The following is a 14,831-nucleotide window of genomic DNA, read 5'->3' on the forward strand; positions in this document are numbered from 1 at the left end:
TTATTTCCCAGGCTGGCCATCAACTTTCACACTACAGAGGTCTCCCCTGCAGGAGGAGGATGTCTGACTAGCAGACATCATCTGATATCAGCATATAAACCGGTGATGTGGCCTTCAATGCTGCGTCACTAAAAGAGTCTTGGATGACTCATTACATTACACAACTATGATGCACCAGCGTTTGAGACAATGTACGTCATTGCCTCCACCTTCATGTTTTTGTCTGTGACTCAGTCTGGTGAACAGATTTCAATTACATGGGCCAATTGGCAGTGTTCCAAATTACCAGCAAAAAAAGGAAGTTCTGAAATGCTACCGTCTCCTGCTGTGCTCATTGCAATCATATCATAAATGTAGGGCAATAATATTGGGTGAAAAAAATGCATTGTGGGTGTAAAGGAGCAGCTTGGTGGAGGTCTGCGGTGTATGAGTGCATGTTCATTTAGCTCCTCTTGGAAAAATGTTTTTCTGTGACTTTTTTATGCATCATAGATCTGTTTATCAGTGGAGAACTTCACCTCCGACGTTTAAGCTTAGGTGTACAGGCTCAACTTAAATGTCATAATTCTGGTATCAAATTATAAAATGTTTAAATTGTATTTAAATGATTTATTTTAATCTCACCTCTGCTTTTCTCTGATTACAATATTTGTTTTATTCACATTCACTCCTTATTCTGTCCATTTTTAGATGAGTAGAAACTAGCAGAAAACTTCGGGTTGGAGGAGTAATGCATTTGTTACAGCTGCCACTCTGTGGGCAAATAAAAGGCTCCTCCCAGTCAGCAAGTCTGCCTCAATGAAACGTCGGCTGACATCATAAAAACTCTCCTCATTAGTTTAAGTGCCGCTGTTGGCAAACACATGACGTCGAACGAAAAGACGCAGAATGCAGACCTGTGGAAAGAGGGGGTTTTGTTTCGCAACTCCTGCACCGACGTGTTGCTGCATATCAGACTGAACACGAGTAGAATACAGAGTGACTCCGTCGTGTTGACAATCCAGCTATCGGTCTATTGATTTGCTTGACCTTTGCGAAGTTTTGGATATGTTTGTGCCGACTGCTAATGTCTGGAGCCAAGAAACATGAGCTCCCATTACATTGGTTGGCAAATGACATACTGCTGCCTCACCTGGCTCATGTCCGTATCCCAGAGTCAAATAAGGTGGTGCAGGTTTGAATCAAGCCAGTTGTAGGTGTAAGAGGTTTTGTGTCTCTATGCCCTCTGTGATGGACAGTCAACCTATCTAGGGTGTCCACTGCCTCTTGCCCTGACTACCTGGGATAGGCTCCCCTCTATGCCACATGTACGGTGGATGAATTAATGGACAATGTGGCCAGTCAGATCGCCCAAAACCTCCTCTACTGTAACCAGTAGTGCTGGGCAGTGTCCTCATTTTCAGAGTCCAGGAGATGCTGCTGTCAGATTAAAAATGATAAGGTTTTCTTTGAATTGAAAACCTCCTCTAATGTGACCAAAACGTAATCTGAAATCATTGTGTCCCGTCCCCCAAATGAATCGCCTTCTCTCAACATTAAAACACATCAAACCCATAGCCAGAAACCTTGGTCTCCTTCTTCACTGTCGTTGGTCTCCTACATGAAAAAATTTTTCAGACTTGAAGTGAAATCGACTCAATACACCTGACCAGGAAAAACTAAGCCCTAATTCTTTAGCCTCCACTGTAACTGGTTTCAACAGTCAGCATCAGCTCACCCTTGTTTCCTCCTCCCTGCGCTGGCTTCTGCCATTTATGAATCGATTTTAAAGTAATGTTTAAGCCTCACCTTGGTCCAGCTCTCAGCTGCATCTCAGACATGTTGACCACCACTGAACCAGCTCACAGTCTTCAATCTCGGGCGAGTTCCAACTAGACGTGTTCTTAAATCTAGGCTGAGCTCAGAGGGAGCGTTTTCCGTCAGAGGTCCTCGACTTGGGAGCTTCGTGCCTGAGGAGACGGGCTGAGTCTGCAGCTTCTTTGATGATCTTTTAACAAGCAGACTTCCACAGACTGCATTCGCTTTTATTATTATTATTATTTTATTTCCATACTGTTGTGCTTTGTTTTACTGTGACATATGTATGACTGGGTTGGGTAAATCATGTCGATGGATGATTGGTTGAAGAAACAGAGACAGTTGAATGAAGGTGTGAATGAAAGGAAGGGCTGAGTTATTGGATGGATTCGTAAAATGTGAGTAATAGATAGACTGATGGACACAAACATGTGTAGTTAATAAGTTGCATTTGGATAGAGGGGTCATCTGAATGGATGGATGGACATAATTACCAGAGGTTGGAAACGTGCGAGAAAGAAAGGAGGAGACATGTTTGCCCTGCTGTTGGAGAATGGATGCTGTGATGTGAAGTATAAAAGTAAAAACCCTGGTGAGATATTTGTGTTGCAGGGAGCAGGCACATGATGCATGTTGACACTTTGTGCCAGCAGCTTTCACAATGTAATATTGGACACCAGGCAGGGAACCAAGTGTCACTTTGACAGACCCTCTCTCCCTTTCCTGGCATTTTTGTCAAGGTTTCATGTGACACCAGTGCGAGAAGTGTTGCAGATCAGGAAAATAATCTGTGTGGGCATCGTCCTCGGGGTGAGATAAGGCCAGCTGTCACCTCTGCATGTTTTCAAAAGCATGAGGTTTTGCTGTTGTAGTCTGTCACATTTTTGGCTGGTGCATAAACAACATCAGGCGATAGCGCAGTGTAAAAAAAGGGAGGGATTCTTTAGCCAACATTTGGATGTTAGTCATGAACATGTTTGCTCACTTATTTGTTTAGGTTGCCGATAGTTAGATCCTCTGAGTAAATAGTTTTTCGAGCTGAAACTTTCTTCTAATTGTCAATAAATACATATAGTAGTTTGTTCACAACCGGAAAATAACGAATTCAAAGTGCAATAAAATGCAACAAAAACAGAAATGTGTCCTTTTTCTCTTCATATTTTCTGTCATTGTATTTATTTTAATATTGAATTCCTTCTGTTTATGGTGTCATTCTCATAATACTACATCATTTTTGAAAACATGTTTACTGGTTTCATCAGATTAAAGTCTTGGAATTTTGTTTATTATTTGATACATTCATTAATTGAGTTAATTTAAATATTTGTAAGAGAAAACAATTTGTGACTTTTGTCTGAAAGGTGCAACATAAATAAGGATTTATTTGTATTAAATTATGATATGAACACATGCATAATGCAGATTTATTCAGTTAAGTTTATTTATTTATTGGTGTGTAAGGGATAGTTCTATACTGAGATGCTGAAAAGTTACATAAAATAATCAAAAAAGAAAAGTTGTTGCATAAAAAGCATAGCAATTTATATGAAGAAATAACTTAATTAAAAAAAAAATCACACCTTTTCTTGTAAAATTTCAGGTTTTACACTTTGTATTTATTTGTAGCATGGTAGCATTTTCATAACCTTTACCAGCCACTGTCTTTTGTGTTGTTCATGTTCCTGTGTTATAATAGTCAATATTGTCGTGTTATAGTCATTTTTTTGTAGCATTTTTAAGCCAAAATCAATTTTTATATATATTTTGTGTTTTAGTTATTGTTTTTATTACAATGCTCTCTTCATACTAGTCTCATCGGTTTCATTCTGTTTTTGGTTTTAGTTTCACTTTAGATTAGGAAACAAATATTCCCAAATATTTGTTAAGCCTGACAAAGTTTTACCTTGGGCTGGTCACTGAAAGTTCACACTAAACAAAGCCTCAATTATTGATTATTAATGACAGTAAATAAGCAAGGAATTAGCTTATTAATAGTTAATATGTGTCACCAATATTTTTAAATGATTAAAGGAAATCAGTATAAACTTTGATCAGAAAACCAAACCACATTTTTCACTTAGTGTTTTTTCCCTCTTTCGGGGAAAGAGAAAAAAACAGTTTTTCTTTGCAAGTTAAATGTGTTTTGGCAGCTTGTTTGTTTGCTAGGCCTGTAAGTTGTATCGATTGTCTCCCTCTTTGATGAGCAGTCTTGCACAAAGCCTGCGACGATACAAAAATAAATAGCATCTTTGTTTGTGAACGAGTCATGAAAGAAAAATTACGAGGCAGCGTGGAAACACAAAGTTCTTTAAGTACCGTGTAGTCCTGCTCTGCCTTGGCTACTCAGCACTATATTCAGCAGACTGGTTTGAAGCCAACAATATGTATTTGTGTAATGTCTTTTCCTCCCAACAGGAAATCAATAGAAGCTATTTATTTTTGCTAATGCTGCCGCGCCTGGAAGGCTCTGATCTCTTCCTTGCGCCTTTTTATTTAAGCCACTAATGGCCGGCGGCGACGAAGGAAGGTTTGAGGTGAGCAATTTGATCGGCCCCTTTGTCTGCCGAAGCTCCTGCTCACTTCTTTCGTCTTATCTCTGTCGCCGCGTGTTGGACTGTGTGTGTGGATGAGCCGCTCTGATTTAGTCCTGCAGGCGGAGGGTTCGGGTTGCTGAAATTCTGTCTGAGAGCAGAATGTGAGATTCCCTCGGAGTGCTTGAACCAAATCCCAGCTTCCTGATCCGATCCACGTGCCATTAGATTCTTCTTCTCTTTCTCTCCAGCTTTGCTTTGTCAATAAAATCAGCCCGGGATCCGGTTACGCCCTTCTCCTGTCCCACTAAGAGCGTCACTAGCTATTTTTCCTGAGTAGATAAACAGCCCAGACAAAAACACTTCTCAACAATAGATGCATCATTGCGTCAACATGAGTCATTACCTTGAAGAACAGTTGGTAATTTATTGTGAACAAATCATGTTTGCGCCCTCCGAGACGGCAACAGCAGGAGCGCGCTGAACTTCATTTGTCTTTGTCACTTGTGCTGCGACACTTGCTTTTCACCTTGTACAATTAGGCTAATTAAACTGTCACTTCTCCAAACAAAAATGGATTTTTTTTTATCTTTCGAATATCCAGCTAAGCTTGTGGCCGTTTTGTTTGTCATTATACAACCTTGTCTTTGGATCATTTGGCTTCAAGTTCAAATCCATCAACGTGAACAAGCAGACGCAGTTGTAATTGTTTCGTGGAGCGATTCGTCCAGACTGAACAGGCTTTCACAGACGTTGAATCTGCATGATGGACTTTCATTTCTGGTTCATCCATCAATTTCCCATGCTTCATAAATGGGGATGAAGTGGATAGGTTGTCTTTTTGTTTGGATAATTATATGTACATGTCCTCACTCTGGGATAAATAAAGAGGATCTGATCTGTACTATCTCAAACTGTATCCGCTCATATCCTCATCCCAGGGTTGCAAGACAACGTTTGTGTGCGACTGCTCCTCTAGAAACCTTTCTTGCGCCACCTAGTGGTTTTGTGTAACCTACTTACTACCTACCTACTAACTAGTTCATTGAAACCTTCTATGTTATTTTTTATCTCCTACTGAGCTCTGAAAATGATACCACTTAATTGACCCCTCACTGCTTCTGAGGTTTCATCCATGATGGGCTCATGAGGCCTCATGAAACAGTGTGGTTCTTTTAAGAGCCCACTAGATGGCACTCTTTTGGACTAAAATAGATGGATTTGAACGACTAATTGAAAGAAAACCTCATCATTTTCAAGCAGACAGCGCCATCTCATGGGCGCTGAAAATGAGGACACTGTCTCATGAATCTGACCATCACTAGGTTTCATTAAACTGTGGCTCTTTCTACTTAATAATCCTTTTACCAAGTATTTCAATGAAACCAGTATTTTAAACCTGAGAGCGCCACCTACTGAGCTCTGAAAATGATACCACCTTATCGACCCCTCACTGCTTCTGAGGTTTCATCTGTGATGGGCTTGTGAGGCTTCATGAAACAGTGCAGTCCATTTAAGAGCCCACTAGATGGCACTCTTTTGGACTAAAATAGATGGATTTGAACAACTTTTTGAAAGAAAACTTCATCAATTTCAAGCAGGCGGCTGAAAATAAGGACACTGTTTCATGAAGCCTCATCTGCCCATCACTAGGTTTCATGAAACTGTGGCCTATAGATGGCTCTGTCTACTTAATAATCCTTTGACCAAGTATTTCAATTAAACCTCTGTTTTACTCTGAGAATAGTGACACTGTTGCATGAATCCTCAGCAGACCATCATTACATGAAGCCTTTATGTTCAGGGGAATATGCAGCTACACCTATTGTGATAATAGATAAATATAATAAAAAATAAGATAAATATTTTAAATAAATATTAATTCATTATTTTTTTTTAAATGTTGCTTATTTTCTTCATTTTTTTGTATATTAAAATGTATCTGCAGACATTCTATTTTTTCCCCTCTGTTCTTTCCTGCTAGAATTGGCAATATAACTAACAAAATTGTTTCCAATTTTCCTTTTCTTGTTGATGCACGCAGAGTCATTTATGCATCAGCAATTTCCAAGGGGAAAATTTGTTGCCTTGACTGAAAAATGAATATAATGGACCAAGTTTTTGCTGCATAACTACGAGCACTGCATCCTTTCCTAACATAAAAATACCTTCTGCTTTTTTTTTTTTTTAACCGTTGCCTCAGCAGTCGTGAATGACATTAGTGAACACAAATGGATTTTAAATTTCAGACTGTGGAACTGTTAGAAAGGGCTTATTAAAGCTTCCGCCTAAATTCCCTTCTGCCCTCTCAAATGCAGAGTGACAGCAGAGGACCATGAAATATTTATAGCATCTGTGAAGTTCAGATGGCTGTGTCTGACTCTTTATTACCCCGAGTTCATAGGTGCTCAAAGGCAGCTCATGAAACTGTATTACCTCGCAGTTTTAGGTTGTCATCAGCATCATTATGTCGCGTCCAGTCACATTACCTTGAGTTTCAACTGCTTTCCTGGCCAGCCTGAAGAGCTAACTGCAGAAGATAAAACCTTTTTTTTGGGAAATATTTGCACTTTATTTGCAGTCACTTGGCTCGCCAGTTGGACACTGCTGGCATGTGTGGGAGTGTGAGGCTGTGATCACAAGGGGGCACTGTGTTACAATTATTTCCCGTGGTTCTTGGCGGTGAGGCGCTTTCTCTGTTGGTTCAAATGAAATCTGAGAGAAATATGCTGAAAAACACTTTGATTTCAGGGATCACAGCTTCGCCGACCGCAGTCCTTCATGTGGAGGCAGAGCCGCCGCCAGTCCAGGGAACACGCATGCTATTTGTGATGCAGGGATTATAAAAACCAGTATTACAAATCAAACAGGCGCCAGCGTCTGCTTTCAGTCCCCAAACCCCATTACGCTATTTCTGTTGCAGCTGGCTCTCCTCCTCGCCTGATATCAGTCGCCTGCACTGTCACTGCGCATTATCTCTCAGGCTGAGTCCAGGTGATGGATCTGTTGCTTCCCTTGATGCCTGACCAGCTTCCCTTTATTTTGGAAAGTGCGTAGGATAAAAGGCAAAGCTGTTTTTTCTCACACATTTCCTTGCACACCTCTGAGCCTGGGGCCGCATCTGGTTGTCTGCATCCAAGACACTTTTATACGGAATATGTAGATGCGTTAATTTTGCACTTCTTTCTCTGAAATGTCTGTCCTCCTTTAAAGGGTGACTGTATGATTTACCTGTCAAACTCCAGCCCTGGGGGACAAATATGACCCTAAAAGGGATCTCACCTGATGTTCCTGAACTCAACTGTTTCCAATGTTGACGTCCTCCTCACCATGATTCAGTAAGCTCAGTAAGATGCTCAGTTATGGTGTTATTGCTGTATGATGTGCAGGGCTTATGCACTCAATAGAGATTAGAAGATGTGTCTAATATAATTTTAAGTGACACTCAAATCAAATCGTTCAAAACTAGATGACCCCTGAAGGCAGTGACAAAAAATGTCAACAGTTAGTCTGGACATTTTTTTATTTTTATGGAAGAAAAGTCAAGTGAATATTTGGAGAGAATAAATACATAAACTTTCTTGTGAGTCTATGGTGAACATTAGTGATGGGCTTTGACTTCTACCAGCTATTGCAATGAAACTTATCATCATCTTGAATCCAAGGGCACCACCTACTCAAACATGAGAATTATTAAACTGTTTCATGTTATATATTTGCCTGAAGACATTTAAGACACTGACTTTATATTGTGCTGATTTCCTGTCGTAAACTATTTCATTGTTTAAGATTTAGTACGGCACACAACTTGGACTGTGAGTTTAACACCTTTGTCCAACAGTTCTGTATTGTTAGCGTGCACAATTTCAAAGTTTGCACAGAGGGTTGGACCATAGGATGTGGTTGACATGTCCATGCATGATCCCAGCTTTAAATCGGAGCTTGGTGTTCCATGGTTTATGCAGTCTTACACTCTAAAAAAAGAGAATGTAGAACAGTTCCCTGACATGAAAAAAAGATTAACTCATGATTCCTGGCGTCCCAGCGATGCCAAACACAATGTTTGTGCGCACGTTCACGCAATGTGCAGAGGTTTAAAGGTTCAGTTACTGTCTTTGGTGAAGGTATTATTATATTACATGGTATTCTCATTTCTTCCACCAAAACATTGTTTAAACACTGGAGCAAAAGTACTAACTAAGGTGCACGCATGCTAGTTTGTGTCTTTCAAACTAGCATGTGTGCTCAGTCTTGCTAACTGCTAACATTTAATTGTATGTAAACACGTTCATTTATCTCAATTTCCTTCCACATATGTCCATAAAGGGGCTCCAAGTTCATGATCAATGATGTGATTTATTCCTTCTTCTTATTAACACTCATGTACTGTGAAATCACCTTCTTCTGTTCAATTTAATTTAGCATCATTTCGCCATCTCTCTATCGTGATGTCGCACCACCATCGACTGGATCTGCCCCGGCCTTCATTAAAGAATCATTAAAAAGAAACGAATGAAAGTCTGAAACATTTACTTTACTCTGTGACGTGGATAAATGAGCCCTAATGATGTGAAAATGAGCCACGCCGGCCGTCTGGTCGGAGCTATTAGAGCGGAACAAGACGTATGTGTCCTGTATGTGGCCGAAAAAGGAGAGCTAATTTGGGTGATGGAAGCGCTTTAGTCGTTCAAATTGCATGTTATACCAGAGCCAAAAAAGTCAGCAGATCGCGCGTGTATAAGTAGTACATTTATACTATAATATACATTTTTACTATAATTATACTATAATTGAGCTTGGGCATGGCGTTTGGAAGGACAGCATGCTAAGAAGTAAACATCAGGTGTAAACAAACAACTCGATCAAGGTCAACACATGATGGGTCTTATAAGATCAGAGAGCAAGTAATGACTCTCCTGGCTACATTTCAGCATCAGGAAAATTGTATTGGAGTTGTGTCAGAGCAACTCTGGAGTTACCAGTGTTACCTAGCAACCCTCCCGCGCCTGTGATATTATAAGTGTGACGCCTCCTAACTTTGATATATAGCGCACGTACGCGCCGCGTCTCATGCTGTTGATTAAATAACCCAGCTAAATGCCATCACTAGCTAGCTAGCGTTAGCCACCCTTGGCTTTGCAGCAGATTAAATCTGGATTCTGATGCCACCTTCTCTCGTATGTGGCAGCTCATGCTAAAACACCATTCTTTATTTACCTCTGTTGGCTTCATGCCTGAAAAAATTTTTTGTAAGTGTTGTGGGGAAGTTGGCTGGTAAGCTGCGGTCACTCTGCCTCCTCACTGCACGGTTTCATAGATGACTGCTTTCATTGTGGTCAGCAGGACTCAGTGAAGTAGCCGGTGGCTGTTTGGAACATTGTTGCATCAGCAGGACTCGTACCTCACCAGAGATTGGGTTGCTTCAAAGCCGCGTGTAATTTAGGACGCTACAAAGTCCTCTGCTTTAATATACCGTTATAAAGCAACTGTTATTACGACTGCAAGGCGTTCATATACTCCACTGTTAACCCCTTCTTGAACCTTATTTTGTCTTTAATAATACGCAATACCAAGAGGCAAATATCTACAAAACTAGAGAGCGATTTTTATCAAAGCAAATCCCACCACCACCATGCAACACAGCGCCTCATTGAACACACAATTTTCTTTGCAACCCAATCTCACTCCCAAGGAGTCAAGTAGCGACGCTCGTCTTTTGTGTTCTGGGTTGACGCTAGTGATGGGCTTCATGGAAACAGTGTGCTCCTTTAAAGAACCTGCTAAATGACACTCTTTTGGTCTAAAATCTTTAGGTTTGGACGACCAATTCAAAGAAAACCTCATGATTTTTAAAAAAGAGAGCGCCATCTCCTGGGCTCTGAAAATAAGGACACTATTTTTTTTTATTTTTTTTTACAGATTGATGATTTTGGGTAGTAATGATGCCGATTCAATGGCGTCTAAGCTCTTGAGAAAACCAACTAAGTCCTGACTAAAGTTGTTGTGAATTATTTACTTTCTCAGAGAGACTTTCCATTTCAAAGCAAAAGAAGCTTTTTAAATTTCCCATCAACAGATTTTACAACCAATTTTGCTTCAGATTTTCCTCCTGACTTGAAGAATGTAATGTGTTGTTGTGATACAAAATAAAAAAATGCGAAAATACATGATTTATTTAAGAATGAATATTTGTGCTCAACCTATTAAGACTGCTGCTGCGTCGTATTCATTTTCTGAGCCAAATTACGACTGGCTAATGGAGAAATGACAAAAGTAATAATAGCAATCACTGAAAGCTCAAAGCTCCATTTAGAGAATATAGTTCATGTAGCATAATAATGGCTTCAGCTCTTTTTGCTTTATCGCACACAATATCTCAAGAGTAATAATTTACGACCACTCAGTCAGTCAGTTCTTTATTTTCGGAAGAAGTTTCATGACTCAACAGAGACTAGTCGACATTTCAAACAATATCGCATAAAACAAGTCTCAGTTGTTGAAATTAATTTCGGGGTTCTTCCCAGTGCTTCAGCAGCATTGGCCTCCCGACACTGGGGATTTAACCCCCCTGGATTTTCCCATTGTATGGTGAGTTTTCTGCCATTTTTTTCAACATGTAGTGAAGTGTGACTCAAAATGTCGGCACTCCATCACCGTCTGTGGATGGAGGAGGACTCCACCTTTTATGGATGTACAAAGCACTCTGCATGGTCCTCCCCAGAATTTTTTCCCAGCGCAGGGGTGAGTTCTACTGCCACCACAGAGTAAACCCATGTCCTGCTAGTGGCACGTGCTTGTCTCCAGTCTCCAAGATGTGTTGTCACACAACGTCTTGCGTCACCCGTTGCCATATTGTAGGACAGGGGTCACCACCCTGTAACAACCGCGAGCTAACTGCCCGTGGGCTACTCATTTGGACTGTGGAAGCTAGCTGGTGCCCATGGTCCCCAATGTTGGTGATCCCTGTTCTAGTGCAACTTCTCATGCATAATCACATTGACATTACCTGCACCACTGAATGTACCTCTAGACCTACTTGACCTTCCTTTGTAAGCCTCTGGATGAGTCCTCATCCGGGTCCTTGAATCACTGCCAACATCTTAACATGGTTGACTTTTGTAGACTGCTCCTTTTGTATTCACCGACCACGACTGACTATCAACTGGCCGCACTCCATTTTAAGAAGAGTGATTCAGAAAGCTGTGAACCAAAAACTGCTGCAGGTGAGTGAGGAAGATAACAATAGTCACCAAGGAAATGGCGGCCTAAGTGCTGTTACTATGCACTTAGTGTCCTGAAGTACACCCTGACACATTTAAAAAATAGATAATATCTGACATTATGAATGGACTGCTCCACTAACCAACGTGTTTCAAAAGGTATGAGATATTTTTGTGAAGGGAATCTTGGCAACGCCAGTGAAGCTCTATACCATAATTGTTTCACGTTGTCGCAGGATGAGCTCCTGCTGTCACGCCAGCTCTGTAATTGATCCTTGACCAAACAAAATGCTTAAATCCACCTGCATCCAAAACCCACCTCAATGACTAATACATCCACTGGGGCGGATTTAGTTTTTCCAAAAGGCTTCATTTGTAAATGTCAGACAGGAAGGAACCATTTATTTTACAAAGGGCCATTCATTCATTCTCCCTGAGCGGCAAATAGGATGCATCAAGCCCACAGGGAGTGAGGAGACGGTTTGCTGTATCTAGCGGCACTGCTTTGAAACTCATTCATCAGAAACATTTCCCCCTTTCCTTAAATTCTACTCAGCCCAGCTGCCATGGTGCCGCCTGGATGAATTAGCCGTGTCAGCGGCTGAGTAAGGAGGAGGTAGACTGCCACCTCACAGCGGAACACACTGGAGCGCATCTGAATCCCTTCTGGCTCAACTTTTACCCGCAATTTTCATATTAATAGAGTCACGCTACGAGCAGATAGCGGTTGCACCGCATTGTATCGTTGAGCGACTGAGCAATTGTGTGGTTTGAAAAAGAAGATTTTCTGCGATTCAGCCAATTTCTAAAGCCACCAGTAAAGTAATGGTTTGATTTCAGAGAGCAAGTGTTCCATCCGTCGCGTCCACACGCTGGTCTTTGTAGGATTGCGATTACGGAGCAGTCTTGCAGTCTGCATCGCTTCTTTGTCTGGTCTTTAAATCAAACACAAGAGGGAATGGGGGGGAGCCTCGACTGAATCACTGAGTCGGGTAAAATAAATATTCACTGCTGCAGTGCCTTGTGGGAATTGGTGATGATACAGAGTTTCCCTCAATGAAAATCCAGGGTTGGTGCGAGGTGAACCTTGTTGTCTACTTAACATTGCAGATTGTTCTGTCCGTAAGAGGTTAGTAGGTTTGTGTCAGCTAATGAAAGAGCTGCCACATGTGTTCATTTTTCCAATATGACCAATATCTGTTAGCTGCTTGGACTGTGAGTTTTCAGACTTCTGGACTTTTATGCAGTGGACGATGCATTATCAGCTTGCTGCCTCTCCTGAGTCAAACTCGAAAAGACAAGCAGCCAACTGCACTGTTGGCCACACAGTGGGATTTATATCGGTATAAAAGTAACATCCTGTTTTGTCCTCCTCCTCACTTATCTTTCATTAAATCCCTTCTCTTCTTTCACAGATGTGGACATTTTTGGATTAATTGGTTGTATATATCGTCACTGAAAACTGCATGCTTGAATGCCTGAACTGTGTTTTTTGTGGATCAATTGTGTAGTTTTAGATGCACTCTACTCTAGTAATGATTCATACATGGTTGAGTATTACAACTCACCACTAGGTAGCAAAGGCTTCATAAACAATACATCATCCAGCATCTCTTGAATCAGGAATGCTCAGTAGGTGGTGCCCTTGTTTAAAAAAATATCCAGTAAAGAGAGCCATCTAGTGGCCTCTGAAAATGACAGCACAGTTTCATGAAGCCTCTCCTCTCCCCTCTGAGATACTATCGCTTGCAGTGTCTCCTCCTCAAGATCGAAGCAGATCGACCATGGATGACAGAACACTTATTTTAATAAAAGATTCATGATTCCAAGCAGACATAAGCGAACCTGGGGTATTCCTTGCTGTGGTGGTGCTCTTGGCCCGTCGGACTATCTCCAGGCTCCTACAAGTGCTTGCTTGAGTGAAAGAGTAAGAGAGTGAGAGGCTGTGACTCACCGCATGAGTCAACTGTGCTGAAATATCAGCTGTCAGCTCTGACGTGCTTCGCATATCTTCACTTGAAGTGACAAACATGTTGGTATTTCCTGCTTCTCAAATGTGGTCAAGCTTTCATATTCATGTACCAGTCATATCGAGTGGTTGTGGACAACAGAGTGTACAGTACAGTTGAACTTTCTAGTACTTTTGTGAAGTGTTGTTTCCTGAGCCATGCTTGTAACATTTACGGTTGGTTTAAAATTCAATTACATTCAAAGCATATTAAATGTGTTTTTGCTTAGTCGTCCCACAGGATGATGATAGTTTTCAGCAGTTAACCAGAAAAGGTGGGTGTATGTTTGTGCTTCAGGACTTTCTATTTCATGGTCCAGTTTGTGGTTGAATTAAATTATAATTCTTTATTAATTGGAAAATTAATGAAAGTCGGCTCCAACGACTAAAAAGCAAATTGATTTCTATATTCTGTCATGATCCATTTTTCCTCCACCAGTCACAGACTTTCCAGGTGTTTTTTTCTGGCCCACCGCTGAGGCTGCACTTTGCATCGAGGTCCCCTGAGTGATCGGGTTTGACACATCCGCCTTATGTGATGTTCATTATTTAGGTAACTGGGAAAAGTCTTTTAGGATTTTTTCTTTTAATTTTGGGAACATGGGATTTGTGACAGCTTCAAAAAGGAGAAGAGGATTCTTTTTTCCCCAAAAAAATGTCTCCCACTGTGTGGCTTTGCCTCTATGAATGTAAATTAAGTTTCATTTTGTTAATTCAATACCGCAGAACCTTCTCAGTGGTTTGTGTTGCAGAGTCCCAGTATGAAGGTCCCAGGTTTAAATCTATCTTGAGGAAACTTGGTATGAATCTTTCATCTCCAGTTTCCTCACAAAATAATTACATAAAAATGAGATGATTCATGTGACTGTGTCCCTATGTAGCTGGGACACGCTCCACGAATTCATCCCATATTGGGATTGACCAGGAGAAAACCTTATTATTTGGGATGTTCCGAACGATCGGCCACCGATTTCAGCATGATCTGTGAATGCCCATCACAACAACCGATCACGTGTGACAGCCGGCGCTCTGATGAAGTCCCGCTGGTTTCTATGCGTCCGCTCCTCCCTACTCGCTGCTCACTAAGCAGAGGCATGTCTGCTGTAGAGGGTCTTTCAATCTGTCATGTAAAGTTTGCATCCTGCAGCACACGCCATTTAAAGCAGCACAGAGAGTTTTCCAGGCTCGTGAAAGTGTGATCCTGGTTCCTCAGCAGCAGGGAGTTAGGGCAGCTAACGCTTAGCATTACCCGCCGATCTGAGCGTGACACTCGGA

At 41.2% G+C, this 14,831-nt stretch overlaps 1 protein-coding gene across 2 annotated transcripts in view; it reads left to right on the forward strand.

The window, feature by feature from the left end:
* asic1b (acid-sensing (proton-gated) ion channel 1b) overlaps positions 1-14,831 on the forward strand; it is a 198,388-nt gene that overhangs the window by 127,422 nt on the left and 56,135 nt on the right. The window lies entirely within an intron of this gene.

The sequence above is a fragment of the Synchiropus splendidus genome, chromosome 6, assembly GCF_027744825.2.
Source record: "Synchiropus splendidus isolate RoL2022-P1 chromosome 6, RoL_Sspl_1.0, whole genome shotgun sequence".
NCBI classification, from domain to species: Eukaryota; Metazoa; Chordata; class Actinopteri; order Syngnathiformes; family Callionymidae; genus Synchiropus; species Synchiropus splendidus.